This window comes from Marmota flaviventris, chromosome 3 (assembly GCF_047511675.1).
Source record: "Marmota flaviventris isolate mMarFla1 chromosome 3, mMarFla1.hap1, whole genome shotgun sequence".
Taxonomy (NCBI): Eukaryota; Metazoa; Chordata; class Mammalia; order Rodentia; family Sciuridae; genus Marmota; species Marmota flaviventris.
The window spans coordinates 138694091-138720619 of record NC_092500.1 but is presented as its reverse complement, the minus strand read 5'-3'; the positions used below and the strand labels follow the sequence as shown (position 1 = coordinate 138720619).

Below are 26529 nucleotides of genomic sequence, written 5' to 3'. Positions count from 1 at the left end.
TTCCATTTGTGTACAATATGTCAAAATGCATTCTTCTGTCATGTAGAACTAATTAGAACAAATTAAAAAATAAAATTAAAATTAAAAAGAAAGAAAATGACACTTGGGAACAAGTAACAAATTGGTCTTCAGTGCTGCTGGAGCCCCCAGTGAGACTAGCTGAAATGTGTAGATGATGGCATGGTAAATGAATTTCTTTGAGGTACTTCCCCCCCCCAAAAAAAAAGGCACGATGTTTTCAGGAGTTCTTTTTATTCTCCCCACCCCCCAATTCTTTCCCCCAAGATTATGTTGTCTATTAAGATTTCTTTGTGATTCCATCTGCATTTTAGGTGGATTTTTCAATTTCTGCCCCCCCCCCAAAAGTCATTTGGATTAAAAAAGATTTTTTTTGTAGTTGTAGATAGATAGCATACCTTTATTTTCTTTATTTATTTTATGTGGTGCTAAGGATCAAATCCAATGCCTCACACATGCTAGGCAAGTGCTCTGCCACTGAATCACAACTCCAGCCCGTCATTGCGATTTTGATAGATACCACATTGAATCTGTACATTGCTTTTGGTAATACTGACATTTTAATGTTATAAAGTCTTCCAGTCCACACACAGTGTTTTTTTTTTTAATTTGTTTTGTTTTGTTGATGGACTTTATTTTACTTATTTTTATGCAATGCTAAGGCTCGAACCCAGCATGCTAGGCAAGTGCTCTACCACTGAGCCACAACCCCAGTCCCACACAGTGGTTTTAATTTCCATTTTCCTGGTGACTTACAATGCTGAGCATCTTTTCATGTGCTTATTGGCTATTTGTGTATCTTCCTGGGAGAACTGTCTATTCAGATCAGATCTATACCAGTTTTTTTCTTCACCTAATTTCAAATAAAATTGTTTGCTGTTGAATTATAGGAGTTCTTTATATATTCTACATACTAGACTATGAGCTATATGTTTCACAAATATTTTTTTCAAATCTATGGGTTGTCTTCACTTTCTTGGCTATGTCTTTTGAAACAAAAAAGTTTTTTTTAAAGATTTATTTTTTTATTTTAGACACAATACCTTTATTTATTTATTTATTATGGAGAATTTTTTAATTTATATATGACAGTAGAATGTATTACAATTCTTATTACATATATAGAGCACAATTTTTCATATCTCTGGTTGTATACATAGTATATTCACACCAATTCATGTCTTCATAACTATACTTTGGATAATAATGATCATCACATTCCACCATCATTGATAACCCCATGCCCCTTCTCTTCTCCTCCCACCCCTCTGCCCTATCTAGAGTTCATCTATTCTTCCCATGCTCCCTCTCCCTACCCCACTATGAATCAGCCTCCTTATATCAAAGAAAACATTTGGCATTTGTTTTTTTAGGATGGGCTAACTTCACTTAGCATTATCTTCTCTAACTCCATCCATTTACCTGCAAATGCCATGATTTTATTCTCTTTTACTCTTTATACTGCTTATATTAAAAATAAATATTTTATTTATTTTTATGTGGTGCTGAGGATTGAACTTAGGGCCTCGCATATGGACCACAGTCTGTTCATTCATTCACCTAATGATGGACATTAGGTTTCCAGTTTTGGATTATTATGAAAAAAAAAAAAAACCCTGCTGTTAATGTTAAAATTGCACATCTGGGTATGGACATATTTTTCACTTGTCTTGGTCAATATATAGAACTGGTCAGATAGTTATATGTCAATGTTTAACTTATTAAAAAAAACAAAACCATTTTCAAACTATTTTGCAAAGCAGTTGAATCATTTTACATTCCTACCAGCAATGTTTCCATTTGAGCCCAGTGAGGTAGTGTGTACCTGTAATCTCAGGCTCAGGAGGCTGAGGCAGGAGAATCACAAATCTGACTGAGCCTCGGCAATTTAGTGAGACTCCATCTCAAAATAAAAAACAAAAAGGGCTGGGGTATAGCTCAACGGTAGAGCACCCCAGGGTTCAATCCCTAGTACCAAAATAAAAATAAAATAAAAGTCCATTTGAGCCAGGTGCAGTAGCAAGTACTGCAGTACTACTACTCTGGAGGCTGAGACAGGATTTTGAGATTGAGGCTAGCCTTGGCTACATAGTGAGACTCTATCTCAAAACAAAAGAAACAAGGGGCTGGGGCTGAGGCTTGGCTATAGCACACTTGCCTGGCATTTGTGAGACACTGGGTTCAATTCTCAGTACCATGTATAAATAAATTTAAAAAAATAAAGATCTGTCAACAACTAAAAAAATTTTTTAAAAACCCCAAAGAAACAAAAAATGAAGACTTTCATTCTATCTACATCTTTGCTAATATTTGTTAAATTATAGCTTTTCTAGTAGGTGTATAGTGATATCTCAGTGAAGTTTAAATTTGCCTTTGCCTAAAGACAAATTATACCATTTCATGTGTTTATTGGCAATTTATATACCTTCTTTCATAAAGAGTCCAAATCTTTTGCCCATGAAGGAAAATAAAAGGTCATTTGCTCTCTTATAATTGAATTGTAAAGTTCTAGCTAGGCTTGGTGGTGCATGCTTGTAATCCCAGATACTCAAGAGATTGAGATAGGAGGATCACAAGTTCAAATCTATCCTCAGTAGCTTAGCAAAGCCCTAAACAACTTAGTGAGACCCTGTCTCAAAATAAACAATAAAAATAGGCTGGGGATGTGGCCCAGTGGCCCCCTAGGTTCAATCCCTAGTACACAAAAACAAAACAAAATAAATACAACAATAACAAACAGAAGAGAGAGAGAGAGAAAAAAAAGAATAGTAATGAGTCTTCCAATCTATGAACACAGTAGTTTTCTTCAACTTTTTCAGTCTCTAAATTCTATAAAATGTCTTATAGTTTTCAGTGTTCAGTATACACCTGTTTTTCTAAATTTATACAATTATTTATTTATTTAGTACTGAGGACTGAATTCAAGGGTGCTTTAATACTGAACTACATCCCCAGTCCTTTTTATTTATTTTGAGACTGGGTCTTGCTAAATTGCTGAGGCTGGCATTGAACTTGTGATCCTCTTGCCTTGAACTTGTGATCCTCCTGCCTCAGCCTCCCAATTTTATGGGATTACAGACATAAGCTATTGTGCCTGGTTAAAATTTATTCAATTTTAAAATTATATTGTATATTCTAATTTTTTCAATGTCAACATCTAGTTGCTTATCTAGTAGGAAACAAAAATACAATTTTTGTATATTGACCTTGAATTCTTTTTTTTTTGTTTTAGAGAGAGAGTCTTTTAAATATTTTATTTAATTTTATCTTTTATTATTATTTTTTTAATATTTATTTTTTTAGTTGTAGGTGGACACACAGTATCTTTATTTCATTTTTATGTGGTGCTGAGGATCGAACCCAGCGCCCTGCGCATGCTAGGCGAGCGCGCTACCGCTTGAGTCACATCCCCAGCCCAACTTTGAATTCTTGACTTTCCTAAACTCACTTATTAGTTCTAGTAGTTTTCCTTTTTTGTATATATAGATTTAAGGGTTTTTTTTCATATATATAATCATGCCATTTTAAAACAGAGCCTATTTATTTTTAATTAATTAATTTATTTATTTTTTGCCTGGTGCTGGGGATTGAACCCAGGCGATGTGTTGATACTCACTACTTAGCTGAGGCGGTGTTACCAGCTTTGGGACCCCAGAGCCTGACTTCGCGGACTCTGGCACCTGGCTTCCCCTACTTACTGGACCCTCCCATGTCTAATCACGCAGCGCGGGTGCCTGGGGGATAAACCGCGGCTGGCATCTGGACACAAGCAGTGTGAACAGCGGTGGCTAGAGCAACCTGGTGCTCATGAGCGGCAGAGAGCTTCAGTACAGCCACCATCACCACCTGAGGCCTAACTTGCCCTCATGGGTGTGCCATTGATGCCTGCCAGGCCGACTGGACCCTTCCAGACTAAGGTGCTGCACAGCTTGCAGAGCCAAGCCTGAGCCCTGCTGCAGTGCCTAGGGGCTCAGCGCAGACCTGCTGGAGGACTTGCAGAGAGCCGCGAGTGCACTTACTAGGCTCAATCAGATGCCCTCCACTTGATATCCTCAGTGCTTTGTGTGCGACATGAAATGAACCTGCTCACAAGGAGCAGTGGTTCTTCAATCTAGTAACACTGAAGAAGTACACTGATGATCACCCTACTCAGGCCAGAACAGTTGTGAAATGCTCTCTGGGTTTCAATTAGTATTTCTGCATCCCAGTGAAATTCTCTTCAGGGGACATCCTGGTGGAGTCAAAATGCATTTTACAGTTCACTTATCTACGCATCCGTTATGATTTTCCTTGCAGAAATGCCCACTGCCATTCATATACTCATAAATGCATGGCCAAGAGCACCCTGGAACTGAGGAATATGTTTACCCCTTGAAGATCATGACATCATCACCTAGTGGTTCCTAGGGGAAGGCATTCAAGTGTCCTTGGTGGTGGTGGCCACAGGCAGGCTATAGCTGTGTTTGTTGCTGTGGGGGAAATCGAGGTGTAATTTTTCAGTGGGTGTGGGGTTTTAGTTCTGTGAGTTGAATAAGTTCTACATATCTAGTGTGCAGCATGGTGACTCTGGGCAAAATGTCTGCATCATATTCTTAAAATGTGCACAGAGGGAAGATCTTAAGTTTCTTAATTCCAACCCTCTAGAAAAAATCATAAATGCATGAGATGATGAGCGTGATAATACATTGCTGGTAATCATTTCACAATGTATCCATATATAAAACATCAAGTAGTACACCTTAAACATATGCAATGATGGCTTGTCAGTTATACCTAAAGACCAAGTTGAGAAGCATGTGTTTGTGTGCATGGGGGAGGGAGGCAAGAATAGTACATATGGTTACAGGAAATCTTGTGGTCATCTAAGTTTGCTTTTTGACAGAAAACCCTACTTCCTGAACTTGAGATACATGGGATCCATGGATGGTGTGTAGAAGTGATGCTAGGGTGTGCTAAGAGCCTGAGTTTCTCAACTTGGACAGTATCTATATTGCTAATGGGGGAGAGTCCCCAAGAAGAAGCATGGATGAGTCTATCAGAAAGACCCCAAACCCAGCAGGTACTGGGATGTCTAGTGCCACTTGCTGGTTGGCAGACCCAATTACCTGAGAAAGGCACTCGCATCCCCTTTCTGCTCAGCTCTGCAGCCTGAACAGAGACAGAACCTTGGAGCCCTTCCCACTTAGTGTATTTCAGCAGAACAGCTCCAGATGGACATTTTTCCACACCTGCTTTTCTGGACACAGATGTTCAGGTCAGAAACACGCGTAGGGAAACTTTCATCTTCCCAATGTGCCCAAGATGCCCAGCCCAGAGTGTGACATCTGAGACTCTGGATATTTTGCATTGAAAGAATATAATGAGTTACATATTGCAGGAAAAAACATAAATGATTCATACATGAATTAACTCATTCTCTTGAAATGTCAGTTCCTATTGAGGCGCATTTGTCTGGGATACTCTGAAAAGAGGAATAAATGTGCAGACCAGGTTTGGCTGCTTCTGTGCATTCCTCTGATTGTGTCAGGAAAGAGAAAAAGGATATCAAGGAACAAAAATAATATTTTATTCCCTAAATTTTGTGGTTTCCAGCTGTACTCACTGGCTAATTTGTCGTTTTTTCTTCACATGAACATGTGAGGAAATTGAAGACATGTTTAGCCTTTGGGTTCCAGTCTTCCAGGAGATAAAACAGAACTTTCATTTTTGCTTTCTTCCTCTTCTATGGAAAGAGATGGAGTGAGGGCTTAGAAAATGACATCAACACAGGATCCAATCAGTATAGGAGGGGCGTCTTCAATTCATCAGTCTTAGGCACAAAGGTTTTTGTTTTCTAAGTCGAGTTTTAACTACTTGAGGTTACTGCTACAGCAAGCAGACATTGTTAAAGGAAGTGTTGAGCCGTTTTCACCCTGTTAGTACAAATTAGTATCCTTTCCTTAAATAATGTTAGACAATTTTCATTTTAAAATTGGTTCCCATCATAAAACAGTAAGACCCAGTACGTCTTGAAGTCCAACACTAGGAAGTCCATCCCATCTGTCCTTTGCCTGAATTCCGACAGCACAGGCTCCACAGGGCCATGGAGACTAGGGGTGTTGGCTCCCTTTGATACACTGCATGCAGCCATGCTTGCTACTTCTGTCACCATGGTGTCATTTTAGTTGGCAGAGATGCCAAGCAGCTTTATAATGACCCATATTTAAGGCTGTTAATAGGTGGTTTTCATAATATGCACAATGAACTGTGGCACAATCATGATGATAACAACTACTCAGTAAAAATAAAACAAAAACCCATATTTTACTACATTTGATTATCCTACAAAATATGCATTTTTCTATTTTGAGACATTATTAGTAGTATCTAATCTTTTTAAACTTATAAATTTACAAAAAACAAAGCCTAAGGGAAATGAAATAAATGTATGAGGAAAGAAAATTGTACAGAAATAGATGATCAATCCAAAAAAATAAATTTAGAACAATTTGTAATGGTAAAAAATCAGCTTAGTGGCAAAGGGGAAATTATTAAAATTTCAATGGCAGAAAATGCTGTGGTGTTTTAAGGGGGTTAGGACTGGTTTCTTTTCAAAGGCTATAAAGAGTTTAATGACAATAATACTATTTGTATATTTTGAAAATAGCCCTTGTTTTCTAGGCAACAAATTAGCTTTAAAAATGTAGGGTTACTCTGCAAAATGATGAATTTCCTAAGTCATTTTTAAAAACTTCTGTCCTATTAAATTCAGAAACATTATCAAACAATATTTAATAGGCAAACAATTAAATTAGAAATAGCTCTTTAGTTTACATACAGGTAAAAATATCCTGAAAAAGAAAAAAAAATGTTTTAGGAAAGGAAATAAGCTAACTAGATACTTTACTATAAAAATTTTCAAAATCTTATGATGGCAGTTTAAGGATTCTAACAGTGAGATTTTAATATGTGTATCCTTTAAATAGTGGGGGTGTGGTGATTATGTGTGGGGGGAATGGCGCCAAATGTCACTACCAGTGCCACCACTATAAGGAGCTTAAAGCTTGGATCTTGCAAAGCTGGCTAGATTCTTGTCATAGTTTGAAAATGAGTGAGTTTCAGATCAGGAAAACACCTTTTCAAACTTATTGGTCTTCTCTTAATATTGCTGTCAGAAGTCAGGAAGGGCTGTGAGGGAGTGCTTCTTTATTTGTTAGAACAGCAGTATTTTGAGAGAAGTACACTTTTCTTTCTCCTAAGCATTAAGAACTTTAGGAGAAGAACTCCTGTGCAAGTGCCCTGACTTGCGACCTCACTAGTTATTTCCATGGAGTGTCTGCCAGCCATACTTCACCAGGCCCGGAATGCTGACAGGGAAGCCGGGATGCCTCCAACAGGCCCTGTGGTCTATGCAGACAGCGCTCTCCCGTCTAGGCACCAGCCTGCCAGAGATAGGGCTGGGGGCCTGTGGAACTTCTCAGGATCAGCACCCCACAGCTGCTGTGTCCTCAGTGATTTTCAAAAGGACAGAAATATGGCTTTGAGAACTCCTGGCTACTGTTATGGAGCTTAGTATGAAAAACCTATGTTCAGTATGCAGTGGTATTTTAACTCCCTAATTTTAAAAAGTGAATGAGATTTTTCTCTGTTATTCATATCTTAAGTCAAAGGCACCTCTCAGTTTTATTATCTACAGTGATACTTTAAGGTTACAGTGCACATCATTTTAAAGTTAGTCTTGTGGAGTTAAAAGCAAACTCATGATTTTGAAACACAGTCATCTAAGGACCAAACAAGGTGATCTAAAATAACAAATTTAGCCTCAAAACAATGAATGAATTGAGCTCATGTAAGCTCAATTAGAAAAACAGAATGTGACCCCCCCCCCCAAAAAAAAAAAAAATACAGGAATACCTACTGAAGTTTGTTGTGGGTTTTACTGGATGTTCCTGGAAATATACTAAATACTAATTTCTTAACTTTCCTGATCTCTACTTCTTTAAGTTGCTAATCTGATCAGTTTCAGGTCAGCTTTAGTAGATAGGAAAAATAGATGCAGACAAAATAAATATAGTAAAGAAAACCTGATTAGTTTGATCATAGTTATAAGAACGGAGAAGCTTTGTCTGCACATCACCTAAAATGAGCCAGAACTATAATGATAGAAAGAGAACATAAAAAATAAAATTATATTTCTCTTACGATAACTGTGAAGGGAGAATGGTTCAACATATTTTTAAATATTAGAGCAAATTTCATCTATTATTCTTACATATAAAGTTATCAGAGTTTTTAAATGCCTAAGTTAACAATTTTGATTCAGAGGGAAAATTTTAGAGCTTGCCTCAAAATGTTCAGAAAATACTACATTTTAGTCTTCATTTGCAAGTGTCTTGGTAGAGAACCCCATTTTGGCCCGACTTTACAGTTTGCTTACTGGTGTTCCTAAAATACCTCATCTGCACAGATTTCCTGCAGGAAACATGGGAAGGAAGAGGAGAGAAACTCTGATGTCCCTTAGTTGTCATGAGGGCCACTAGCTCTGAAGTAGGTCCAGCTCTGCATAGAAGGCTTCTCAGGGGCTGCACTGCTGTATTCTACTGAGCGCATCCACTTCATGAGCCAGAAGGGAGAGCTTGTGAAAGGCAGTGATGGACCCCCCAAGATTGTTCTGAGCCTCAGGGATCCAGCAAAAGTAGCACAGTTTCCACAGGTTTTTGTGGGTTCCAGAGATGTGGCAGAATAACCCTGTGCAGGTCAGCTGGTTTGGAAAACTACTCTCTAAAATATTGCTCCATATCACTGTTCTGGCTGTCGGTGTGCTTAAGTGGCTTTAGTTAATGAGTTAATTCTCCTGGGCACTAATTCTTGGTCACTGATTATTCCATTCTTTATGGAAGATGGCATTCCTCTTAGTGTGGAGCTGTAGCTTTTCTTCATTTGTTTAAAGGACTTGATAGAGCCATTCTGTATGCAAGGCGTGCTCTTTCCATTGTAGAAGGGGTTGTGGGAAAGTGTGCGGTCCTTTGCTGTGAACTGAGGAGACCAAACTGAAGGGAATTTTAAGCCCTTTTCTTCACCCAATTGGATATTTTTGCTTATAACAATTTCTGTGCTTTGTTTCACCTGTTGATGAGGAAAGTGGAACAGGAAGGTGCTGAACAGTGAGAACTGGATTCTGTCACAAAGCACTGCTAAGTAAGTCTCAGAAAACTCAAAGGCTGCTGGGTACTGTTCTAACAGTTGCCACATGGCATTCAAGAACAGCAAAAATAAGGGAGACTCTTTTTCTGATCTCCTCAAATGGTTGCATCTGTTTAGGAACTGAAATCCTGCCATGGGCCACTCCTTCTGTAGCAGACTCTGAAATCCAGTAATTATCCTAAAATATGGATTCAGCATCACTTGAACATGAGAAGCTATAAGACAACTTAAGTCTCTTCCCTCCTCCTCTTGTAGTATTATAGAGAGATGTTTGCTTTATAGCATGTACACAAGTTCTGCTAAATATTTAAGAAAAGCCCTGACATATTCTAACCACAGAGTATTTTCTAGTGAAGATAGCCATTTCTCTACATTTCTTCAAAAGGTTCATGAATGCATAGTTGCTTAAGTTTTACAAATGTCGCCTGTATTTCTTGAACATTAGGCAAGATCTTATCCAAACCTGAGTTGTAAACATAACTTCTCTGTGGATGAGTTTTAGTTATTGCATAACAAATCCTCTGGTCAGTTTTCTCTGCTGCAACACATCTTTAATGAGGGCTATTCACACAAGAGCACTGCCATTGAGTGGCTTTAATAGCAGAGTGACATGCTTCTTCCAACAAAAGAATGCGAAAAGATTTTCAGATGTTGGTCTGCTAAAGAACTTGGCGCTACAAAGTACTCTGGAAGGCAAGTCGATCTCCTGTAACCCTCATTCACAGAACAGACTCTCCACCTGAGAGCACCAGTCCTCTTGATTTCTCTGTCCCAATGTGAGTAAGTTTCAAGTAGTGGGGTTCTCTGGCTGCTGCCACCACTAGCTCCACTACCTCCTCCTCCTCCACCTATTGAGGGTATTCCATTAATTTGTTAGCTGAATTGTGGTATTTTTCGCCCAACTTATTCAAATGCAAAGAGTAGCTGGAGGTCTGTTGGCTGGGAAGAATCATGAGCTATTGCAAGGCATACCTTTTGGGCACTTTCAGGACCTAATTCATCAAAGCAAAAATCTAACAATTCTGAAATCTTTACAATAAACCCTGTTTTGATTTCTTGTTGGGACCTGGGACTTTCTGCTACCTCTTATGGTCATTTATTGTGATATTTTGTTCAATACATGTTAAAGGGTCATCATGTTCTCCAAGAAGAAGTTTTCTATAATGCAATTTCTATAATGCTATTGGGTCATCCATAATAAAGGAGATTTTGAAGTTACTGCATATCAGCTTTCCCCACAAATCCTACTGACTTGTGTATGTTGCAATGCATTTTCTTATAAAAGCTGATTTTATTTAAAACAATTTCTCCTGGTGAAAGTTCTGGCTCCAGTTTTTTAATCTTTGGTTCCGAATTGATCTTGTATTCAGTCTGTGGCGGCGGCAGGAGGTAGGCCCTGGAGGTGGGTCTGGGTGACTTGAGGGAGAACATGGTGTCCCTACCTTCTTGCCTAGGCTCTGTTGCAGGCCAGCTGCAGCATGGAAGCCTCTGAACTCCTCTGGCCTGGACCTCAGAGCTTCTGGAGTGGCTGCACGGGCCCAGTCTGCTGTCCACCTGGCGGCCAGCTGGCCTCCCAGACAGGTTGGCAGTGACACAGCAGAGCACCCACCAGATTGGGGTGGAGCCTGGCAGAGCCTGGCCCATGAGGGCACTGGGGTCCATCCCCCAGCCATCCCTATGGCAGCAGTAGGGAGCAGGAAGGTTGCCCATCACTTCAATTCTAGAGGGCTTGGGTAGCGCTCAGGACCCTTGGTGTGCTGGAGGGCTGCTTCCTTATGCAGCTCTAAGTCTTGATCAAGTGACATGAAATCCAAGTTTTGGGTGTGGTGTGGGTATGAGAAGGTCTCCTCCTCTATGTGTCAGTAGAAGAATCTTGTGATTTCAGGATCTAGAACTTTTGGGTGGGGATGCTACCTTCCTAGAGGTACCTGTCTGTCCTGTGATTGTTTCTGTCACTTTGTCATATGGATTCTTCCAATAGGCCAGCTCTAAAGCTGAAATGGAAATCTGGGATCCCTACTTGCACAATCTCTTTGCAGACTTGAGGATCAGCCTGCAGTGGAGAGTCTGGTCTTCTCCTCTGCAGCAGCTGAAAACCTCCAGTGGAGCAGTATGAACTTCTGAAGTGCATTCCATTGGGGGCAGGATCACACAGGAGTTCTGGAGTTGACCCTGAGATGTCCTGTAGCCCAGCATCTCTTGGTGTCACCATCTCTTGGTGAAACCAGCTCAGCCCACTCTATCCAAGACAGAAATGAGGAACAAATAAGTAAACCATTGGCAAGATAGAACATTAATCTCCAGAATATAGAAAGAACTAAAAAAACACCCCCCCAAAAAAACCCAAATAACCCAATCAGATACTTCCCAGAAGAAATATGATCGTTCAACAAATATATGAAAAAGTGTTCAACATCTCTAGCAATTAGAGAAATTCAAATTAAAACTACACTGAGATTTCATCTCACTCTAGTCATGATGGCAATTATCAAGAATGTAAAGAACAGTAAATATTGGCAAGGATGTTGGGAGAAAAGGTATACACTTATACATTGCTGGTGAGGATGCGAATTGGTAGAATCACTCTGGAAAGCAGTACAGAGATTCCTCAGAGAACTTGGAATGGAATCATCAGTAGACCTAGTTATCCCACTCCTTGGCATATACCCCAAATACTTAAAATCGTCATACCATAGTGATGCAGCCATATCAATATTTTCAGAACTCAATTCACAATAGCTAAGCTATGGAAGCAACATAGGTGCCCTTCAACAGATGAATGGATAAAGAAAATGGGTTATATTTACACAATGGAATATTACTCAACCATAAAGAATAAAATCATGACATTTGCTGGTAAATGGATGGAACTGGAGACTATCATGCTAAATGAAATAAACCAATTCCAAAAAACCAAAGGTCGATGTTCTTGGATATGCAGATGCTAACAATAAGGGGAAGGGGAATAGAAGTTTATTGGATTAGACAAAGAGGAATGAAGGGAAGGGAGAAGGGATGAGAAAAGTGGAGAAAGGATGAGAAAAGGAAAAATAGAATGAACCAGACATAATTTTCCTATGTTCATATATGAATACATGACCAGTGTAAATCCATATCATGTACAACCAAAATGTGGGAAGTTATACTCCATGTACCTATAAGGTATCAAAATGCATTCTACTGTTATGTATAACTTAAAAAAAATTTTAAATTCATATGCAAGAGGCTTTACTGGGGCCTATTCTGGAGCATGGAACAGTGGTGTCAGAATGTCCCAATGAGCGTACGAGGAATTGTATTGTCTTTTGATCATAGTGGCAAAAAAAGCTAACTAGACTAGAAATGGTTACCAAGAGATGAGTTCCTTACTGTGACTAATCTGACCATGTGGTTTAATAATGTCTAGGTCCTTTTGGAATTTGGGGTAGAATTTTCAAAAGTTGAGAGATGCCATCTGGAAAAGCTTTCACCATGGTAAGCAGAGCTTTGGGTGTGATTTTGGTGGAGGCTCAGAAGGCCAGAATGCAAAAGGACTATCAATACTAAAGACAGTGCTCATGAGGTTGCTGAGGAGAAGGAGTACTCTATTGGAAGTGGGACGAGAGGGCATTCATGTTACATTCTAGCAAATTCATTGTCATTTTACATTTTACACATGTCCTGACACTGTGTGGCTGAATTTAGAGGTGATGTCTTAAATATTCTAGTGGAAAAAATTTCAATGCAGCATGAATATTTCAATTTCATCCAGTGGTATGGATATTGCTAGCAGCATTTATCCAGATTTCTGTGAAAATGAATAGCAGGTAGCAGAGGGTAAACTCGAGTTTGGCCAGAGAAGTTGCAGTAAAGCTGGCTCCACAAGTAGCAAACTAGGCCACTAGTAGCAAACCCCTGGAGATAAATCTTGCCATTTGCTCTTTTCTTACTCTCTGCTTTGTGGCTGCCATGAGGTGAGCAGCTGCCTTTCAAAATGTCCTTGTGCCCTAATGTTCTGCTCCACCTCTGGCCCAGGGCAATGGAGCTGGCTGCCCATGGACAGACACCTCTGAGACATGAAACGTTCTGCATCATCTTAGCCCCAGAGCAATGCAGTCAGCCAAACATGGACTGAGATCTCTGGAAAATGCAATGCTAGGGAACAGGAAGAACACTGCACACCTTCAATGTGGTGTAGAGAGAAGGATGTGTATATGCTTTGGTCAGGATGAAAGGGAACTCTTCCCAAAGAAAATATACATATTTTACCTGAAGCAACATCACAGTCAGGCACCATTACTAGCTCAAGGATTCTGTGGGACAGTTCCAGGGACCACTGTAATGGTTTTCTAACTTGATAGTATGGTGGGAACTATGGAGGAAAAATTGACTAGAGCTATCTGGGGGCAACTGATGGTGGTTAGACTCTGGATGGCTACAGTCATGTCCAGTAGAACCATGGAGATTTTTTTGGAGCCAAGTGGAATGACTGTCTAAGTAACCCAAAGGAAAGCAGCCTCAGAATGACCCTCTGGAAGGTGAGAATAACTGTGTGGTGGGTGGGAGAAGAAGCAGCGCAGAGTCTGGAGGAGCCTGAGCTCAGACCAAGTGGGGGTGGGGGTCTCTTCACCCTGGAGCCTTCCTTTGACCAACCGTCTTGGCTCAAGTCCTTTTTGCGTCACAGGTTCCAGCCACACATCACAAAGGCTAAACTCCAGTTCAGCCTTTGGTCGAAGGAGGAGCTGGCTTCTCAGCCCAGCTGCTCTGTGCTGACTAGCGTTGGACTAGTGTGGGACTGCTGCCTAGTGACGAGCCCCAGGTGCCCTCCATGGGCAGTCTTTTGACCAAGTGCGGTCTCAGGCTGCGCCGCAGGGCCCTCTTGGGCCATCACACTCCCCTCCGCCTGGCCCGGGAGGCTCCCTCTCCTCACAGGGACCACCCCGCTGCACCTGCCTCTCCCCTCAGCCCTGCCAGCAGGCGTCTCCCCCAGGATCCCCGACCTCGGGGGCCTCCTGCTGCTGGCAGGGACAGAGGCCCACTCCTCTCTCGGGGGATCCTGCTGCCCGTGTCCTGGGGGTCCCGGAAGAACTCGCGCTTGTTGGGACCCTTGACAGCAGTAAGGGTTACCCCTCCTGGCCGCAGGCCACGCCTCCTGCCTTCAGTTCCTCAGCTCATCCAGCAAGCTGAGGGGCCCGTGACACCTGCTCGCTGCCCTGTTGGTGCGTCTAAGGAAGCTGAGCTCAGGGCCCAGGAACAGCAAGAAAAAGGCAAGATCCACCTAGAGGAGGAAGAGCAGGAGAAGGAGGAGGAGGGGGAGGAGGAGAAGGAGGAGGCGGAGAAGGAAGAGGAGGAGAAGGAGGAGGAGAAGGAGGAGGAGGAGAAGGAGGAGAAGCTGAAGGAGAAGAAAGAAGAGAAGCTGGAAGAGGAGAAGGAGGAGGAAGAAGAGGAGAAGGAGGAGGAGGAGGAGAAGGAGGAGGAGGAGGAGAAGGAGGAGGAGGAGAAGGAGGAGCAGGAGGAGGAGGAGGAGGAGAAGGAGGAGGAGGAGGAGAAGGAGGAGGAGGAGGAGGAGGAGAAGGAGGAGGAGGAGGAGGAGGAGGAGGAGGAGGAAACTCGGGGAGACCTCAGTGCCCTGGAGCCCAGTTCTTGGCCCCCAGAGGGAAACATCCTTCCAAAGAGGGCCCAGGTGTCTCTCAAGAAATTGCCATATGGGAGCCCCGCCACCTGCAGCTCCCACAGCCCTGCTCAGGGAGCGCTCCTCCTGCTTCAAGCCCAGGGCCACTCAATGCTCCACAAGTGGGCCCAGGAGCATGTAGGTGAACTGGATCTGCCTGTCTCTCCAGCCTCCCAAGATGCCATCCAGGGAGAGCAGGGCCTAAAGCCGACCTGTGTTCTATCCCAGAGTTGGCCCTCACTAACTGCTGCTTCCAGGAGGTCAAATAAAAGAAAACAGCTCATGCCAGTGGCTCTGCCATCACTGATTACCTGGCATCAGGATGGGCTGCCCCCACCTGCAAAGCGGCCACTTTTATGTACAAAAGGCACCCTGAGGAGGGTTCAGAGTGCCAGAAGTAACAACGTGGAGCCTGAGGCAGTGGTCGCCCAGGGCGGAAGAGAGGCTCTGGAGGACTGCACCACCACTGTCCATTCATCCTCCCCACCTGCAGGCCCTACCTGGAATGCAGGCCCCCTCCCCCCACCCACTGACCCCTCCCCCATAGCAACCATCCTTGCCAGCAGGCAGGTGGAATTCCAGCCTGCTGGGCCCCTGAACCTATCCATCCCTCCACCTTCCCCCTCATCTAATATTCCTCTGCCTCTTCCCAGGAAACCTCCTTCTCCATTCAGCCCCAGTCCCCATGTCGGAGTTACCCCTAATGTGTTTCACCCAACAACACAACTGTCAAGACCTGTGATACCTCCCAGTTCCCACCTCCCCACACCTCATACCCAGGTCCCTTTCCCCTCCAATCCTACCTCTTCCAGAACAGAATCCCCAACCCCCATGTGTATTGATCCTCCTCCTCCTCCACCACCTCCTCCCCTTCCTTCTTCTTTTCCTCCTCCTCTTCCTTCACTTTTTCCTCCTCCTCCCCTTCCTTCTTTTCCTCCTCCTCCCCCTCCTCCTCTTCCTCCTCCTTTTCCTCCTCCCCCTTCTCCATTTCCTCTTCCTCCTCCTCCTATTCCTCCTCCTCCAACTCCTTTTCCTGCTCCTCCTCCTCTTCCTCCTCCTAATGTTCCCTCTCCTTTGGCTGCTCCTCCTGCTGCTCCTCTTCCTCCTCCTCCTCATTCTTTCCCACGACCCACTCCTGTCCCTTCCACCCGCAACCCCATTACCCAGGGCCAGCACTCCGTCCCTCCAACCCTCATAGCCATGTCATCGGCTCACCATTCCAAGCATCCTGCTGTGCTGCCTGAGGACACGGCCATGGACACTACCCCCCCTTCCATGGCGGTCATTTTCCCATCTTCTGCGTCCAGTGACAGCTCTGGCCCACACCGCAGTGTCCATGGCCATAGGCAGCACAGGCAGCCAGCAAAGGGACCCGTCTTCCCCGGCCCCCCAACCCTTCAGTTCTCCCAACCCAACCCCAATCTGTCCCATCCCATTGTCCCACCACCCACCCCTCAGCCTGCATTTGGGAACCCTGCTGGACAGCAAAGAGCCTCTCTTCCCAATGCCCCCATGGTTACCATGCTGCCAGTGAAGGTCCACTCACCATCCTCCACCCTGGCACAGAGGGCCTCTGCACCACCAACCTCCCAGGCTGCCAGTGAAGAGCCCATGGATACAACCCCTCCTTCGAAGGCTGTCATGTTCTAGTCACCTCCTGCCTGCCAAGTTCTTAGACTGACTCAATTTGGTAAGCATGGCAGACACGTCGACAGCTATTTCTATATTGTAGGCCTGGTGCCACATATTTGGGGTTGATTTCTGCTTGCTATTTCTTCCCAATGTTACTTTTGAGGTAAAATGTGCTTTGCAAATGTTGGCTTTTGACATAATAGCTCAAGACTTAATCACCAATGAAGCAGCATATGTGTGTATATGCACACACACACACACACACACACACACACACACACCAGAAATGCCACAGTCTTTGTCTCTAAATTTCAGAAGTAGGCAAACTTGAAAATTTTCTAAAACTATAAAGGAGACTAAAGAGATGTGATAAGTGTATGAACTGTGGGAGCCTGGACTTAAATCAAGCATGGAGGATGACAACAGGACAACTAACAAATTGGGCTATAGACTGCAGGAAGTATTGTGTCAATGTTAGTTTCCTGAATGTAGGAATTTTTCAGGGTTATGGGAGAGAATGTACTGTCCTGGACAATTCACAGCAGAGTAAAGGCATTAAGTGTCCAGGGGTGTGAGACACAAATACTCTTCTCAAACTGTTCAGAAAGGTTGAATTAGGGAAAGAGGCAAGATAAAGTACATGTGGCAAAATGTGAAAAGTCTGACTCCTCCTAGAAATTCCAAATAACTCTCATGGAGAGACAGGAAATAAAGTTTGTCCAGGCAGTCTCAGTGGTCTTCTCTCCCCCACTAGTAAGAAAAGTTTGGCATTCATTTGCAAACACACTTCAATATTTCACATGTATAGATGAATATTTCAACTATTATAATATAGACCTCTCTCCCTCATTAATGATATGTTAAAATATTTAAATGCTGTTTGCTTAACAAGATAGTTCAACAAGATTGGTTAGATAAATTAGGGAAAATTCCTATATGGAATTCTCTTAACAGTATTTCCAAAGTTTGAAAATCCTGCAGAGTAAAAAATATCTAAAATTACTATAAAGAGTAAATAACAGTGGATTGGAACTGATGTAAGAATGAATGCACATTGTGTTTACATAGAAAGCAGAATTGGGCTTTACAGGAGGAAATGTGACCAGGCCAGAAACAGGGCAGCAATGAAGTTATGTAAGTTGTCAAGAGTTTGATAGCACCATGACTTTGACCATGAAACTGTTTCATGATGTGTGTCCTCATGAGAACCCTGAGGTGCCCGTTTCCATGACTCTGTACACTATGCTTTGCTTTGCTTCACATTCTCTATATTGAAGAAGCTGGAGTAGAGCAGCTTTCTATTTCTCAAAAACATTAAATTTAATCTCAATTGGAGGAAGACCTTTCTAACATGAGTAGTCACATTGGGTCTGGCCTTGTGATCCTGAGGTGGGGTGTTTGTCATCAAATATAGCAGTTGTCCTTGGGGAGGATCAGTATTCAGGGTCAGTACCAAGCAGCAGAGAACTCAGCCCATCACAGGTTGAAAGCAGAGCACTGCAGCACCAAGGGAATGAGGTTCTTGACTCAGCTAACCATTGGTGAATTAGGCTAAGGCTTATTGAATATTTGTTAATACTTGCCCTCAAGTAGCTTTGAACTATGAATAAATATACCTGAGCATCTAGCTCTGACAGAGGGCAAGATGGAAGCACCCAATAGAGAATACTATGAACCAATGTTCTTTTCCCTGGAAGTGTCTTTCTTACTCTGATTTTTCTTCTCCTTCTCATTTGCAGGCCCCACCTCCTTTGCCACACGAATGAACTCACCACCTGGACTGGCCCATCAGGGAACTCAAACTTCCCCAAAGTAACAAAGGTTTCAAGGTGGAGAAGTGTTCTATAAGGAGACCACCCAAGTACTGCAGTGGCTGACTGCTGTGAAAGAGAATCTCTCTCCATCTGAGATCAAGAACTAAATAAGCCAGATATATGTGCTGCCATGTGTGGTTTCTGTGAATGGGAACACGAGGACACAACATGGCTGCATTTTACTCTCGTGGTGGTGCTAGTTGTAGAGAATCAGATGTGACTGTGTTACTATTACTGTCCTTGATGGAGTCTGCCTGCAAACGGGATATTCTGTCAAGGTATAGATAGGTAACAGCGGACATGCTTGAAAACGAGGTGTCTGCTGTCCTTGGGAGGACTTGCCTGCAAACGGGATGTTCTGCCAAGTGGGCTAGGAGGGCGCTGAGAAAAATTTTATTATCTGTTCTTAACAAAGAGCAGAGCTCAGCATACTCTGGGCCGAGAGTAGATTAGCCATGAGAAACAGGTCACTTTGGATTAGAAAGTAAAACTTCTGTATACTATGTTTAATTAGCTGAAAGACCTGATTTATAGATGTTGGAAGGCTGCCTTCTTTGTTTACAATACTATAAAAAGATTGCTTGTACACAATAAAGGACTTTTTTTCTGCTACTGCTTTGCTTGCTCTGCTTCTTCTTTCTTTTCTCATGCTGACCTGCAAGTGAATTACTGCAACACTAGTCACCTTCTAGACTGCTTTTAGTAAGGCCAGGCAATCTCTCCACCTCAGCTGCTTCCTTCTTGTTCAGTAAACAAAGACCATCCTGCTCAGGGAATGGAGGGTGGGTTTGGAGTTTTCACTCTGATCCAACCCTTGTTACAGCCTCCATTACCACGGCCAAGAAGGTGACTGAACATTCAAGAGCCAGACTGGATTTCCACACAACCTTGTTCTGACTTTTGTGCTATCAAGCACTGATGCACGAGTTAGTTCCATGTCACAAAGTTGGATGACATCTACCATTAAGCATTAATTTTGAAAGACAAAATGTGTCAGTTGGACAAGGCTTTCCTACAATGCCATTGGCAGGCCAGATGTTCTCTTACTTGATGGAATACACTGCTTAGAATATCTATCCTAATTCCTGAAATTTAGTACTCTCATAGGAAAATATTTCTCCTTTACTTATTTTTTTAAGCACATAAAATATTTCAATTGTTAAGTAGTCATAGGAATTCTTCTGGTTTCTCCCTGTAATTATTTTAAATTTCTACAACAGTTGCTTCTGTAAACTTAGTGACAGTGCCATCATTGTTTTCAAATGAGATCACCCTTTGGATGAATGGGCTTCACCTTCAAGTTGCAGATGCACAAAGTAGACTGAGGACAATGATGAAAACTGCAGGTACTGAACCCAGTCGTCCTCAGAGGTCAACTGACAGTCACTGCTCAGTTGTGAATTAGAGCTGCTGTGCACTGCAGATCCATGCTACCCATCCTGCCAACTCTGCCATGGAGGAGTCAAGGTTTCTAGCACCTACGATGCTGGACAAACTCTGTACAAGACAGCCAGAGTTGGGTGCTATTGTATGTTACAGGCAGAGCAGCACGGATCATCAGGCTGAGCAGCACAATTCATGATCCTCAGGATTTATGCACAGAGTTGGTCCACCATCGTTTTATCTTTTTTTTTTTTTAATGTGTGTGTCATATGTGAAGAACTAACAGATGCAACAATCACGGGATATTTGGACAGTGACAAGAGTTGAAGGTGCTCATGGAATGGTTTTATTTTGCTTTACCGCTACTTCTCATCTGAACCACTCCCAATTCATCTGCACTTTCATATTTTTCACTTTTGGACAGCTTCTCAATGTGTTAGGGATGATGTACAGATAAAGTTGTACCCTACCTGCTTTTTATTGGCATGAACCTTGGTTATAGGTTTACGACTCTATTTAGCACAACTGTTTTGTATCAAAGTTCCTCAGGCACATTCCCACTGTGCAAAAAGCAAAACTAAACCAACAGTTGTGAAATGAAACATTTTATCCCAAAACTTTCCATTAGTCTGTCCTCCTATAGTTTCACTCAAGGGACCATTCTGATTGCTCTCAGCATGGTTTCAATGGAGTCTTTGCATCACAGGACAAATCATATTTGAATGGGACACTATAAGGTGTTACAGTGTTTGATATGTGGTATCCCCCAGAAGCTCCTGTGTGAGACAATGCAAGAAAGTTTTGAGGTGAAATGATAGGGTTAGAGGAGCCCTAAATGAAGTTGTTCCTTAATGCATTAATATGATTAAAAGGGAGATAAGTGTAAGCAGGAAGTAGTAGTTTCATGTGAACATGCCTTGGAGGTTTACATTTTGTGCCTGGTGAGTTGCTCGCTCCTTCTCTGTTTCAAAGCGGTCATGCCTCAGCTGCTTTCTTCCACCACACTCCTCTGACATGATGTTTTGCCTCATCGTGGGCCCAGAATTATGAACTCAGCTGACTATGGACTACCTCTGAAGCCATGGGAAATAAACTTTCCTCCTCTAATTATTCTTTTTTTTTTTTTAAGTGTACATCATACATTTATTACCAACAACCCTCTCAACTCCAAAATTGGGCACAGGGATTAAAAATAAAAATTCATTGCACTACTTAGTAAAGCATTACTAGTAACTTTCATAAAAAATGTACAAACTTTGTTAAAAATTTATCAAGCCTTCAAATGATTTGGTTACAGATATTTATAATACGTACATTTAAAACTATAGGTTAACTGATACAATGGAATATGATTTGAGGAAATGACTCAGCAAATGATTCCAACAGACACCCCTGTAGCTTTCATAATCTGAAACAATAGCAAAATGAGGTAACCAACAGGGGGAAAATAGCTTTCTAATGAAGGCCTAAAGATATCTGTGAAAAATATTCTCACAAGTGAGTTGGTAGATCTCATTCAAAATTATTACAAGAGGCCCAAACTTAAGAATCTTAAATCACATTTCAGAGAGTATATAAAATCTAAATATACTTTCACATTTTCCAGATTTTGGTTAAAAAAATTTTTTTTCCCCCCAGGACAAAAAATCCTTAATATGAGATCTTAATCCATGGAGGCCTTGAGTTGTTTTTTTGGGGGGATGGGAATTAAAAACAATACCAAACATGACAATTCATACCAAAAAAACAAATAAACCAAAACCCACAAAAAACCCCACAGCTGAGTTAAGATGGTAAAGCCAATGTTGTTTTAGGAGGAAAGAGGATAAAGGCAACAAACCAACATCTGCCTGCAATCTGGACATCACCAGTGGTAACAGCTGGGCAAGAAATCAACTGTTCTTTCTCATATGCTAGACACTCACTGTGTCTAGTTGCTCACTGTGGCTAGTCTGAGCTGGCTAGAACACACACACACGTGTGCTCCTAATATGCACTAACCACTTGGTAAGCAAGTCTGGACACTTCTCTAAGAACTCCATGCAAAGACAAGGCATTCCCCAAGAGATCAGCCACAACAGTGCAACAATTAAACTCAGACCCTGCTGCCTCCTAAATTGCCAACTGCCTCTCAAAAATTTACTAGAAAAGGGACATTACAACAGGAATTCATAGTCAGAGGAAGGGGAGAAAAAGCTACTTCTCCTGAAGTCATTAGTACAATGTGCCTTGTTAATTAGATATCTCTATATAAATTAGAAAAAGTGCTTTAACTTGCATGCTTCAGTAAAATGAATACTGAGTGTAGTAGTGTTATGTTAGATCTGTACAGATATAAATTTTTGTAGCTATATAAAAGAAGTCTATAAGATGGGTTTTTGCCATTTTAAACATGATTTTTTTTAATTAAAAAAAATAAAGATAAAACTATACGTGATTTGTATGTAGCTGATTATTATATGCCAATAATTTTGGTCTTAAACATACTTTTTACTCTTCAGGAACAGGAGGGGAATTATCCTAATGATTTAACAGTAACATGTGCATTTTACCACTGTTTAGGTATATTTCTGATGCACTGACAAATCTAGGGGCAAAGTATGCAAAATCCTATTTGGATGATTAGATAGAGGCAACAGTGTCTGGAAGAGGACAAAATTGTGCTTCTGTGTGAATTGACTTTACAGAACTCTAGGCTGTGATGAGCTTATAGATTTCAAGGGAGGGCAAGCAGCATGGCAGTAACAAGTAGTTAACACTGTCTGAGTACAAAACTGACTCAGAGCCAACTGAGAGCTGAGTGAGGCTGGCAACAAGTTCTCACAGTCCCGACTAGAATAATGTAGCATGTGCTACTGCAAACAAAGCAATGACATCAACTGCAAGAGGAGGCAGACAATGCTGAATACAATAAAAGAATGAGAAAGGAATCTAAATGTTGCTGGAAAAATGACTTTAAACAATCTGAATTTCGCTCAATGAACCTATTAAAAAAATACAGCTATGTATTATTTCAGATCAACTCAATGAGGGTCAATTCCTGTTTGACAGCATTATTTTATACAAAAATCAAATCTTCATTTATACTGCAAGTATTCTGGACATCTGTTGTATTAAGCTTTTTCTTAATCAAACAAAAATTAAAAGAGCGGCAAGACATCAAAGCAAATCAGGTCTAAGGAACACAAGCTATCAAAGCACTTGATCCATCCTGAAACAAGGGCTTCAAAAAGAAGCACATTTACTGAGGGAAGAACTAAGACAACTTTCAGAATTGGAGCTTGGCAAGTGAATTAATATGAACAGAAAAAGTTTTCTTGAAATAATTTAGTTGCCTATGGGAGCCTGAACAAAGAACACATCGGAAATCAAGCTGAATTAACAGATTTTGTTCTGGTGGAAGTCAAAGAGGCAAGACTTCATGGGACCAGTGGTATTCTTAAAAATATATTACTCATATATCTTCAGAAAGGACTATAAATCTAAACACACACACACACACACACACACACACACACACACACCTATACAAAGAAAAAATTAAAAAAATCATCACAGGTACTTTCTGTAAGAAGCTTACTGAAAATGTAAAAGAAAAAAGTTATCAACATTCAAATCATTGATTGAAATGCTAATATTGCTAACAGATGATGTATGATATTGCACCTTCTTTTTGGAAACAGCAAGTTGGAGATTTAAAAATTTCTTTTCCACAACAGAATCAAAACTCAGGTTCATGGAGTGAGAATTTGTTACACTTTTTTTCTTAAGTGACCCACTTAGGACCACCAATGAAGAGAAGGTGACAGCTGCCTGAAGCAAAGGAAGAAGGCTTTTCTCATTCCATTCATTAGGAGGAAGGGATGGAGTATTCAATGCTTATAATTGATGCACCCTTAGCAACCAGTGTGCAACAGCAAACACAAGGGGAAAAACCAGTGTACAGTACTAGTGCTGTTTAAATAACACACCAGATTATACATTGCAGCATAATTAAAACTACACACACATTCTTGGTACATGCTGGTATATAGGATCTCATACACACGTTAGCTACCATGCCCTCTCACAAGTAGTTGCACACTCTCTCACACACACAGATACATTTATCAACAGTCATACGCTGCATTCATTTCCACTCACAGTTTCTGAAGGCTCTATATAAGGTAGATTGCTATATCATCTGGAGCTACCACTTTTTATAAAAGCACATGCTAAAAGATCACGTCCACTGTAATCTTGCAGCAACACTCGGAACGATCACACAAAAAACCAGGGAATGTTAGTGCACACACAAAATTAAGCTAAAGAAAAATTCTTTGGAGTTCCAATCACACGGTTAGTATAACAATCCCATAATTGTGAAGACTAATTGTAAGCTTTTATAGTTGATTAAGTCACACAGTGCAAAGAAAGGTCCATTGACCCTTTTGGTAAAGGGAGGGCTGGAAGCCACACAGATTAAGTTCAATGGATAGTCCGTATATACATGTGATGAGGAACACCCAAACTAAATTTGTGCTCTTAGGTTGGTCATTCTGAATCCCGATGCACTTCTGAAGCATCAGCTCGGCAAATTGGGCAAGTACGATTTGCCTTAAGCCATTTGTCAACACACTTGGCATGGAACTCGTGGTTACAGGGTAAGACTCTAAGTAGCTGCCTTGACTCAAAATCACACATGCATACTACACACAAAGTCTGTTCTGACTGGTGATTGTTAGGATTAAACCGATAAGAAGGAAGTTGTTCAATATCTGCTTTAGTCAGTCCTCGAGGTTTAGCCTCTCCCAGTCGCTCTGCCAGGTTTAAGAGGGCCTCATAATTTTCTACTTCTCCATCTTCCACATCCAATTCAAAGCTGAAAGTTGGGCCCACTGCAGGTGGCACTGGAAGCATTGATAACACATATGGCAGTAAGCTGGGATGATAAGGGGGAGGCGGTATTGGCTGCTGAGATAGATATCTACTACATCCTGTGAGCCTCCGAGGCATAAATGGAGGATAAGGTACTCCAAAGGACACCTCCTGATGCAAAGGATCATGTGTCAAGAACTGCAAAGGAGCTGATGGAGGTAATGTTGGGGGATGGGCTGATGGGGGATAAGTAAAACTTCCTACTTGAAGATGTTCTCCTAAGAGTTCCACTTCATTTTCTATCCTCTGCAGAGGCGAACGTGATTGCTGTGTTTGGAAAGGGACAAACTGGCCTGGTGGTGGCAAATGAGGAGGATGATGGGGAGAAAGGTGAGGAGGATGTATAAGAAATGGATCACTAGAAATGAGAGGTGGGAATGCAGCATATGGTACTGGCAAGTGCTGAACTGAACATGCCTGAAGCATTGGAGGAGGCACACTACAGACAGGGAGGTGTTATCCACTGAAAACCACAGAGCATCCTGGGACCTGTTGTGTATTGCAAGCAGGAATGTGCTGGCCTGTGCAGAGTGGAATCCCATGTGGTGCCACTGTTGTTACTGTATAGGAAACAGGGACTGTTCCTTGATGGAGCTGATCATGTATGTCAACCATTACTGCATTCTGCTGGGGTGGATGAGCAGCAGGATGTAACAGACGGGGAGATACATTCGGAGGGTGGAAGGCTCGAGGTTCCTCTATTGCTTGCTGCTGTGCATAAGGGAGATGGTGATAGTTTTCATCCTGACTAATGGAATTATGTCGAGACAGACGATCCCTTCTTCCTCTCTGGCGCCTGACAGGAGGACTTCTTCTGTTGCGTGCAGGTGTGTTGCATCGTTCCCCTGAGAAGTGATGTTGGCTTGGTCGAACTGAAGGGGGCTGCCTATTTGATGTCATCTCCCATGGTCGCATTGGTGGTGAGGGAGCTGGTGATGCTGATGTATAATCAAAGACTGAATGAGAGAGGCGCTGTCTCTTAGGACTCGGACTATCTTCACTCTGGAAGAAAGCTTTGAAGTGAGCATCCTCTTGAACGGTAGTGTTCTGATCACTTGGGAGGAGAGGGAACAGGCTCTGAAGTCTCACCCTTTCACAAATCACCTTGTTAGGATGGCCAGGTAGAGGTGTTGAATTGGCCCCGGGAGATATCTGTGAGGGGAGGCTCCGCCCTGCGGGGCTGCTCGCGCGGCTTCTTGCTGGGCCGCCGCCTCCTATTGTGACCGCTCGCCCAGCCAGCGGCCAGCTCGCCAGCTCCGCCGTCCCCGGGCCTCCTCACCCCCGGAACCCGGGCTCTGACTGAGGCGCTGTTACGGCGCTTCCTTCCTCCGGGCACCATCACACGGGCCGCGCCAAGAACCGACGGCTGCACACCGAGAGCTGAGAGCCGTCTAACACCTTGGACGCCCCATTCTCTCCGCCCTGCGCCCCAACCGCCCGGGGCTTCGCCACTGCCGCACCGCTGCACGAGGGGGCCCCGCCCCACCGCACCCAGCCTCGGCCCTCGCGGACCCCTCTAATTATTCTTGACATCTCTTTGATCATAGAGACCCAAAAAAAAAAAAAAAACTAGAACAGAAAGAGGTGCCAACAGGTGAGTGGCTTGCAGTGACTTGTCAGACTATGTGGTTCAGGAACTTGTGGAGACTTATGGTAATTGGGATAGAATTTTGAATAGCTTAGAGATATAAGCTGGAAAAGCTTTGAACATTGTAAGTGAAGCTTATCATGTGATTCTGGTGCAAGCTCTGAAGACCAAAATGCTTATAGGACTGTTGATAGGAAAGACTGCTCATGGGGTTGCACAGGAGGATTCTGTTGGAAAAGGAACTAGAAGACATGTCACATTTTGGCAAACATATTGTATACATTGTGCACATGTCCTGTCAAATTTATGTGGCTAAATTTAGAGGTAATATACTCATTAATCTG

General features: G+C 42.3%; 2 pseudogenes; both read right to left on the bottom strand.

Moving 5' to 3' along the window:
* Positions 1-8368: 8368 nt before the first annotated feature.
* On the bottom strand, positions 8369-10632 carry LOC139705048 (myotubularin-related protein 10 pseudogene; annotated as a pseudogene).
* An 11965-nt stretch (positions 10633-22597) lies between these two features.
* On the bottom strand, positions 22598-25714 carry LOC114080851 (E3 ubiquitin-protein ligase RNF38-like; annotated as a pseudogene).
* Between the last annotated feature and the right edge of the window lie 815 nt (positions 25715-26529).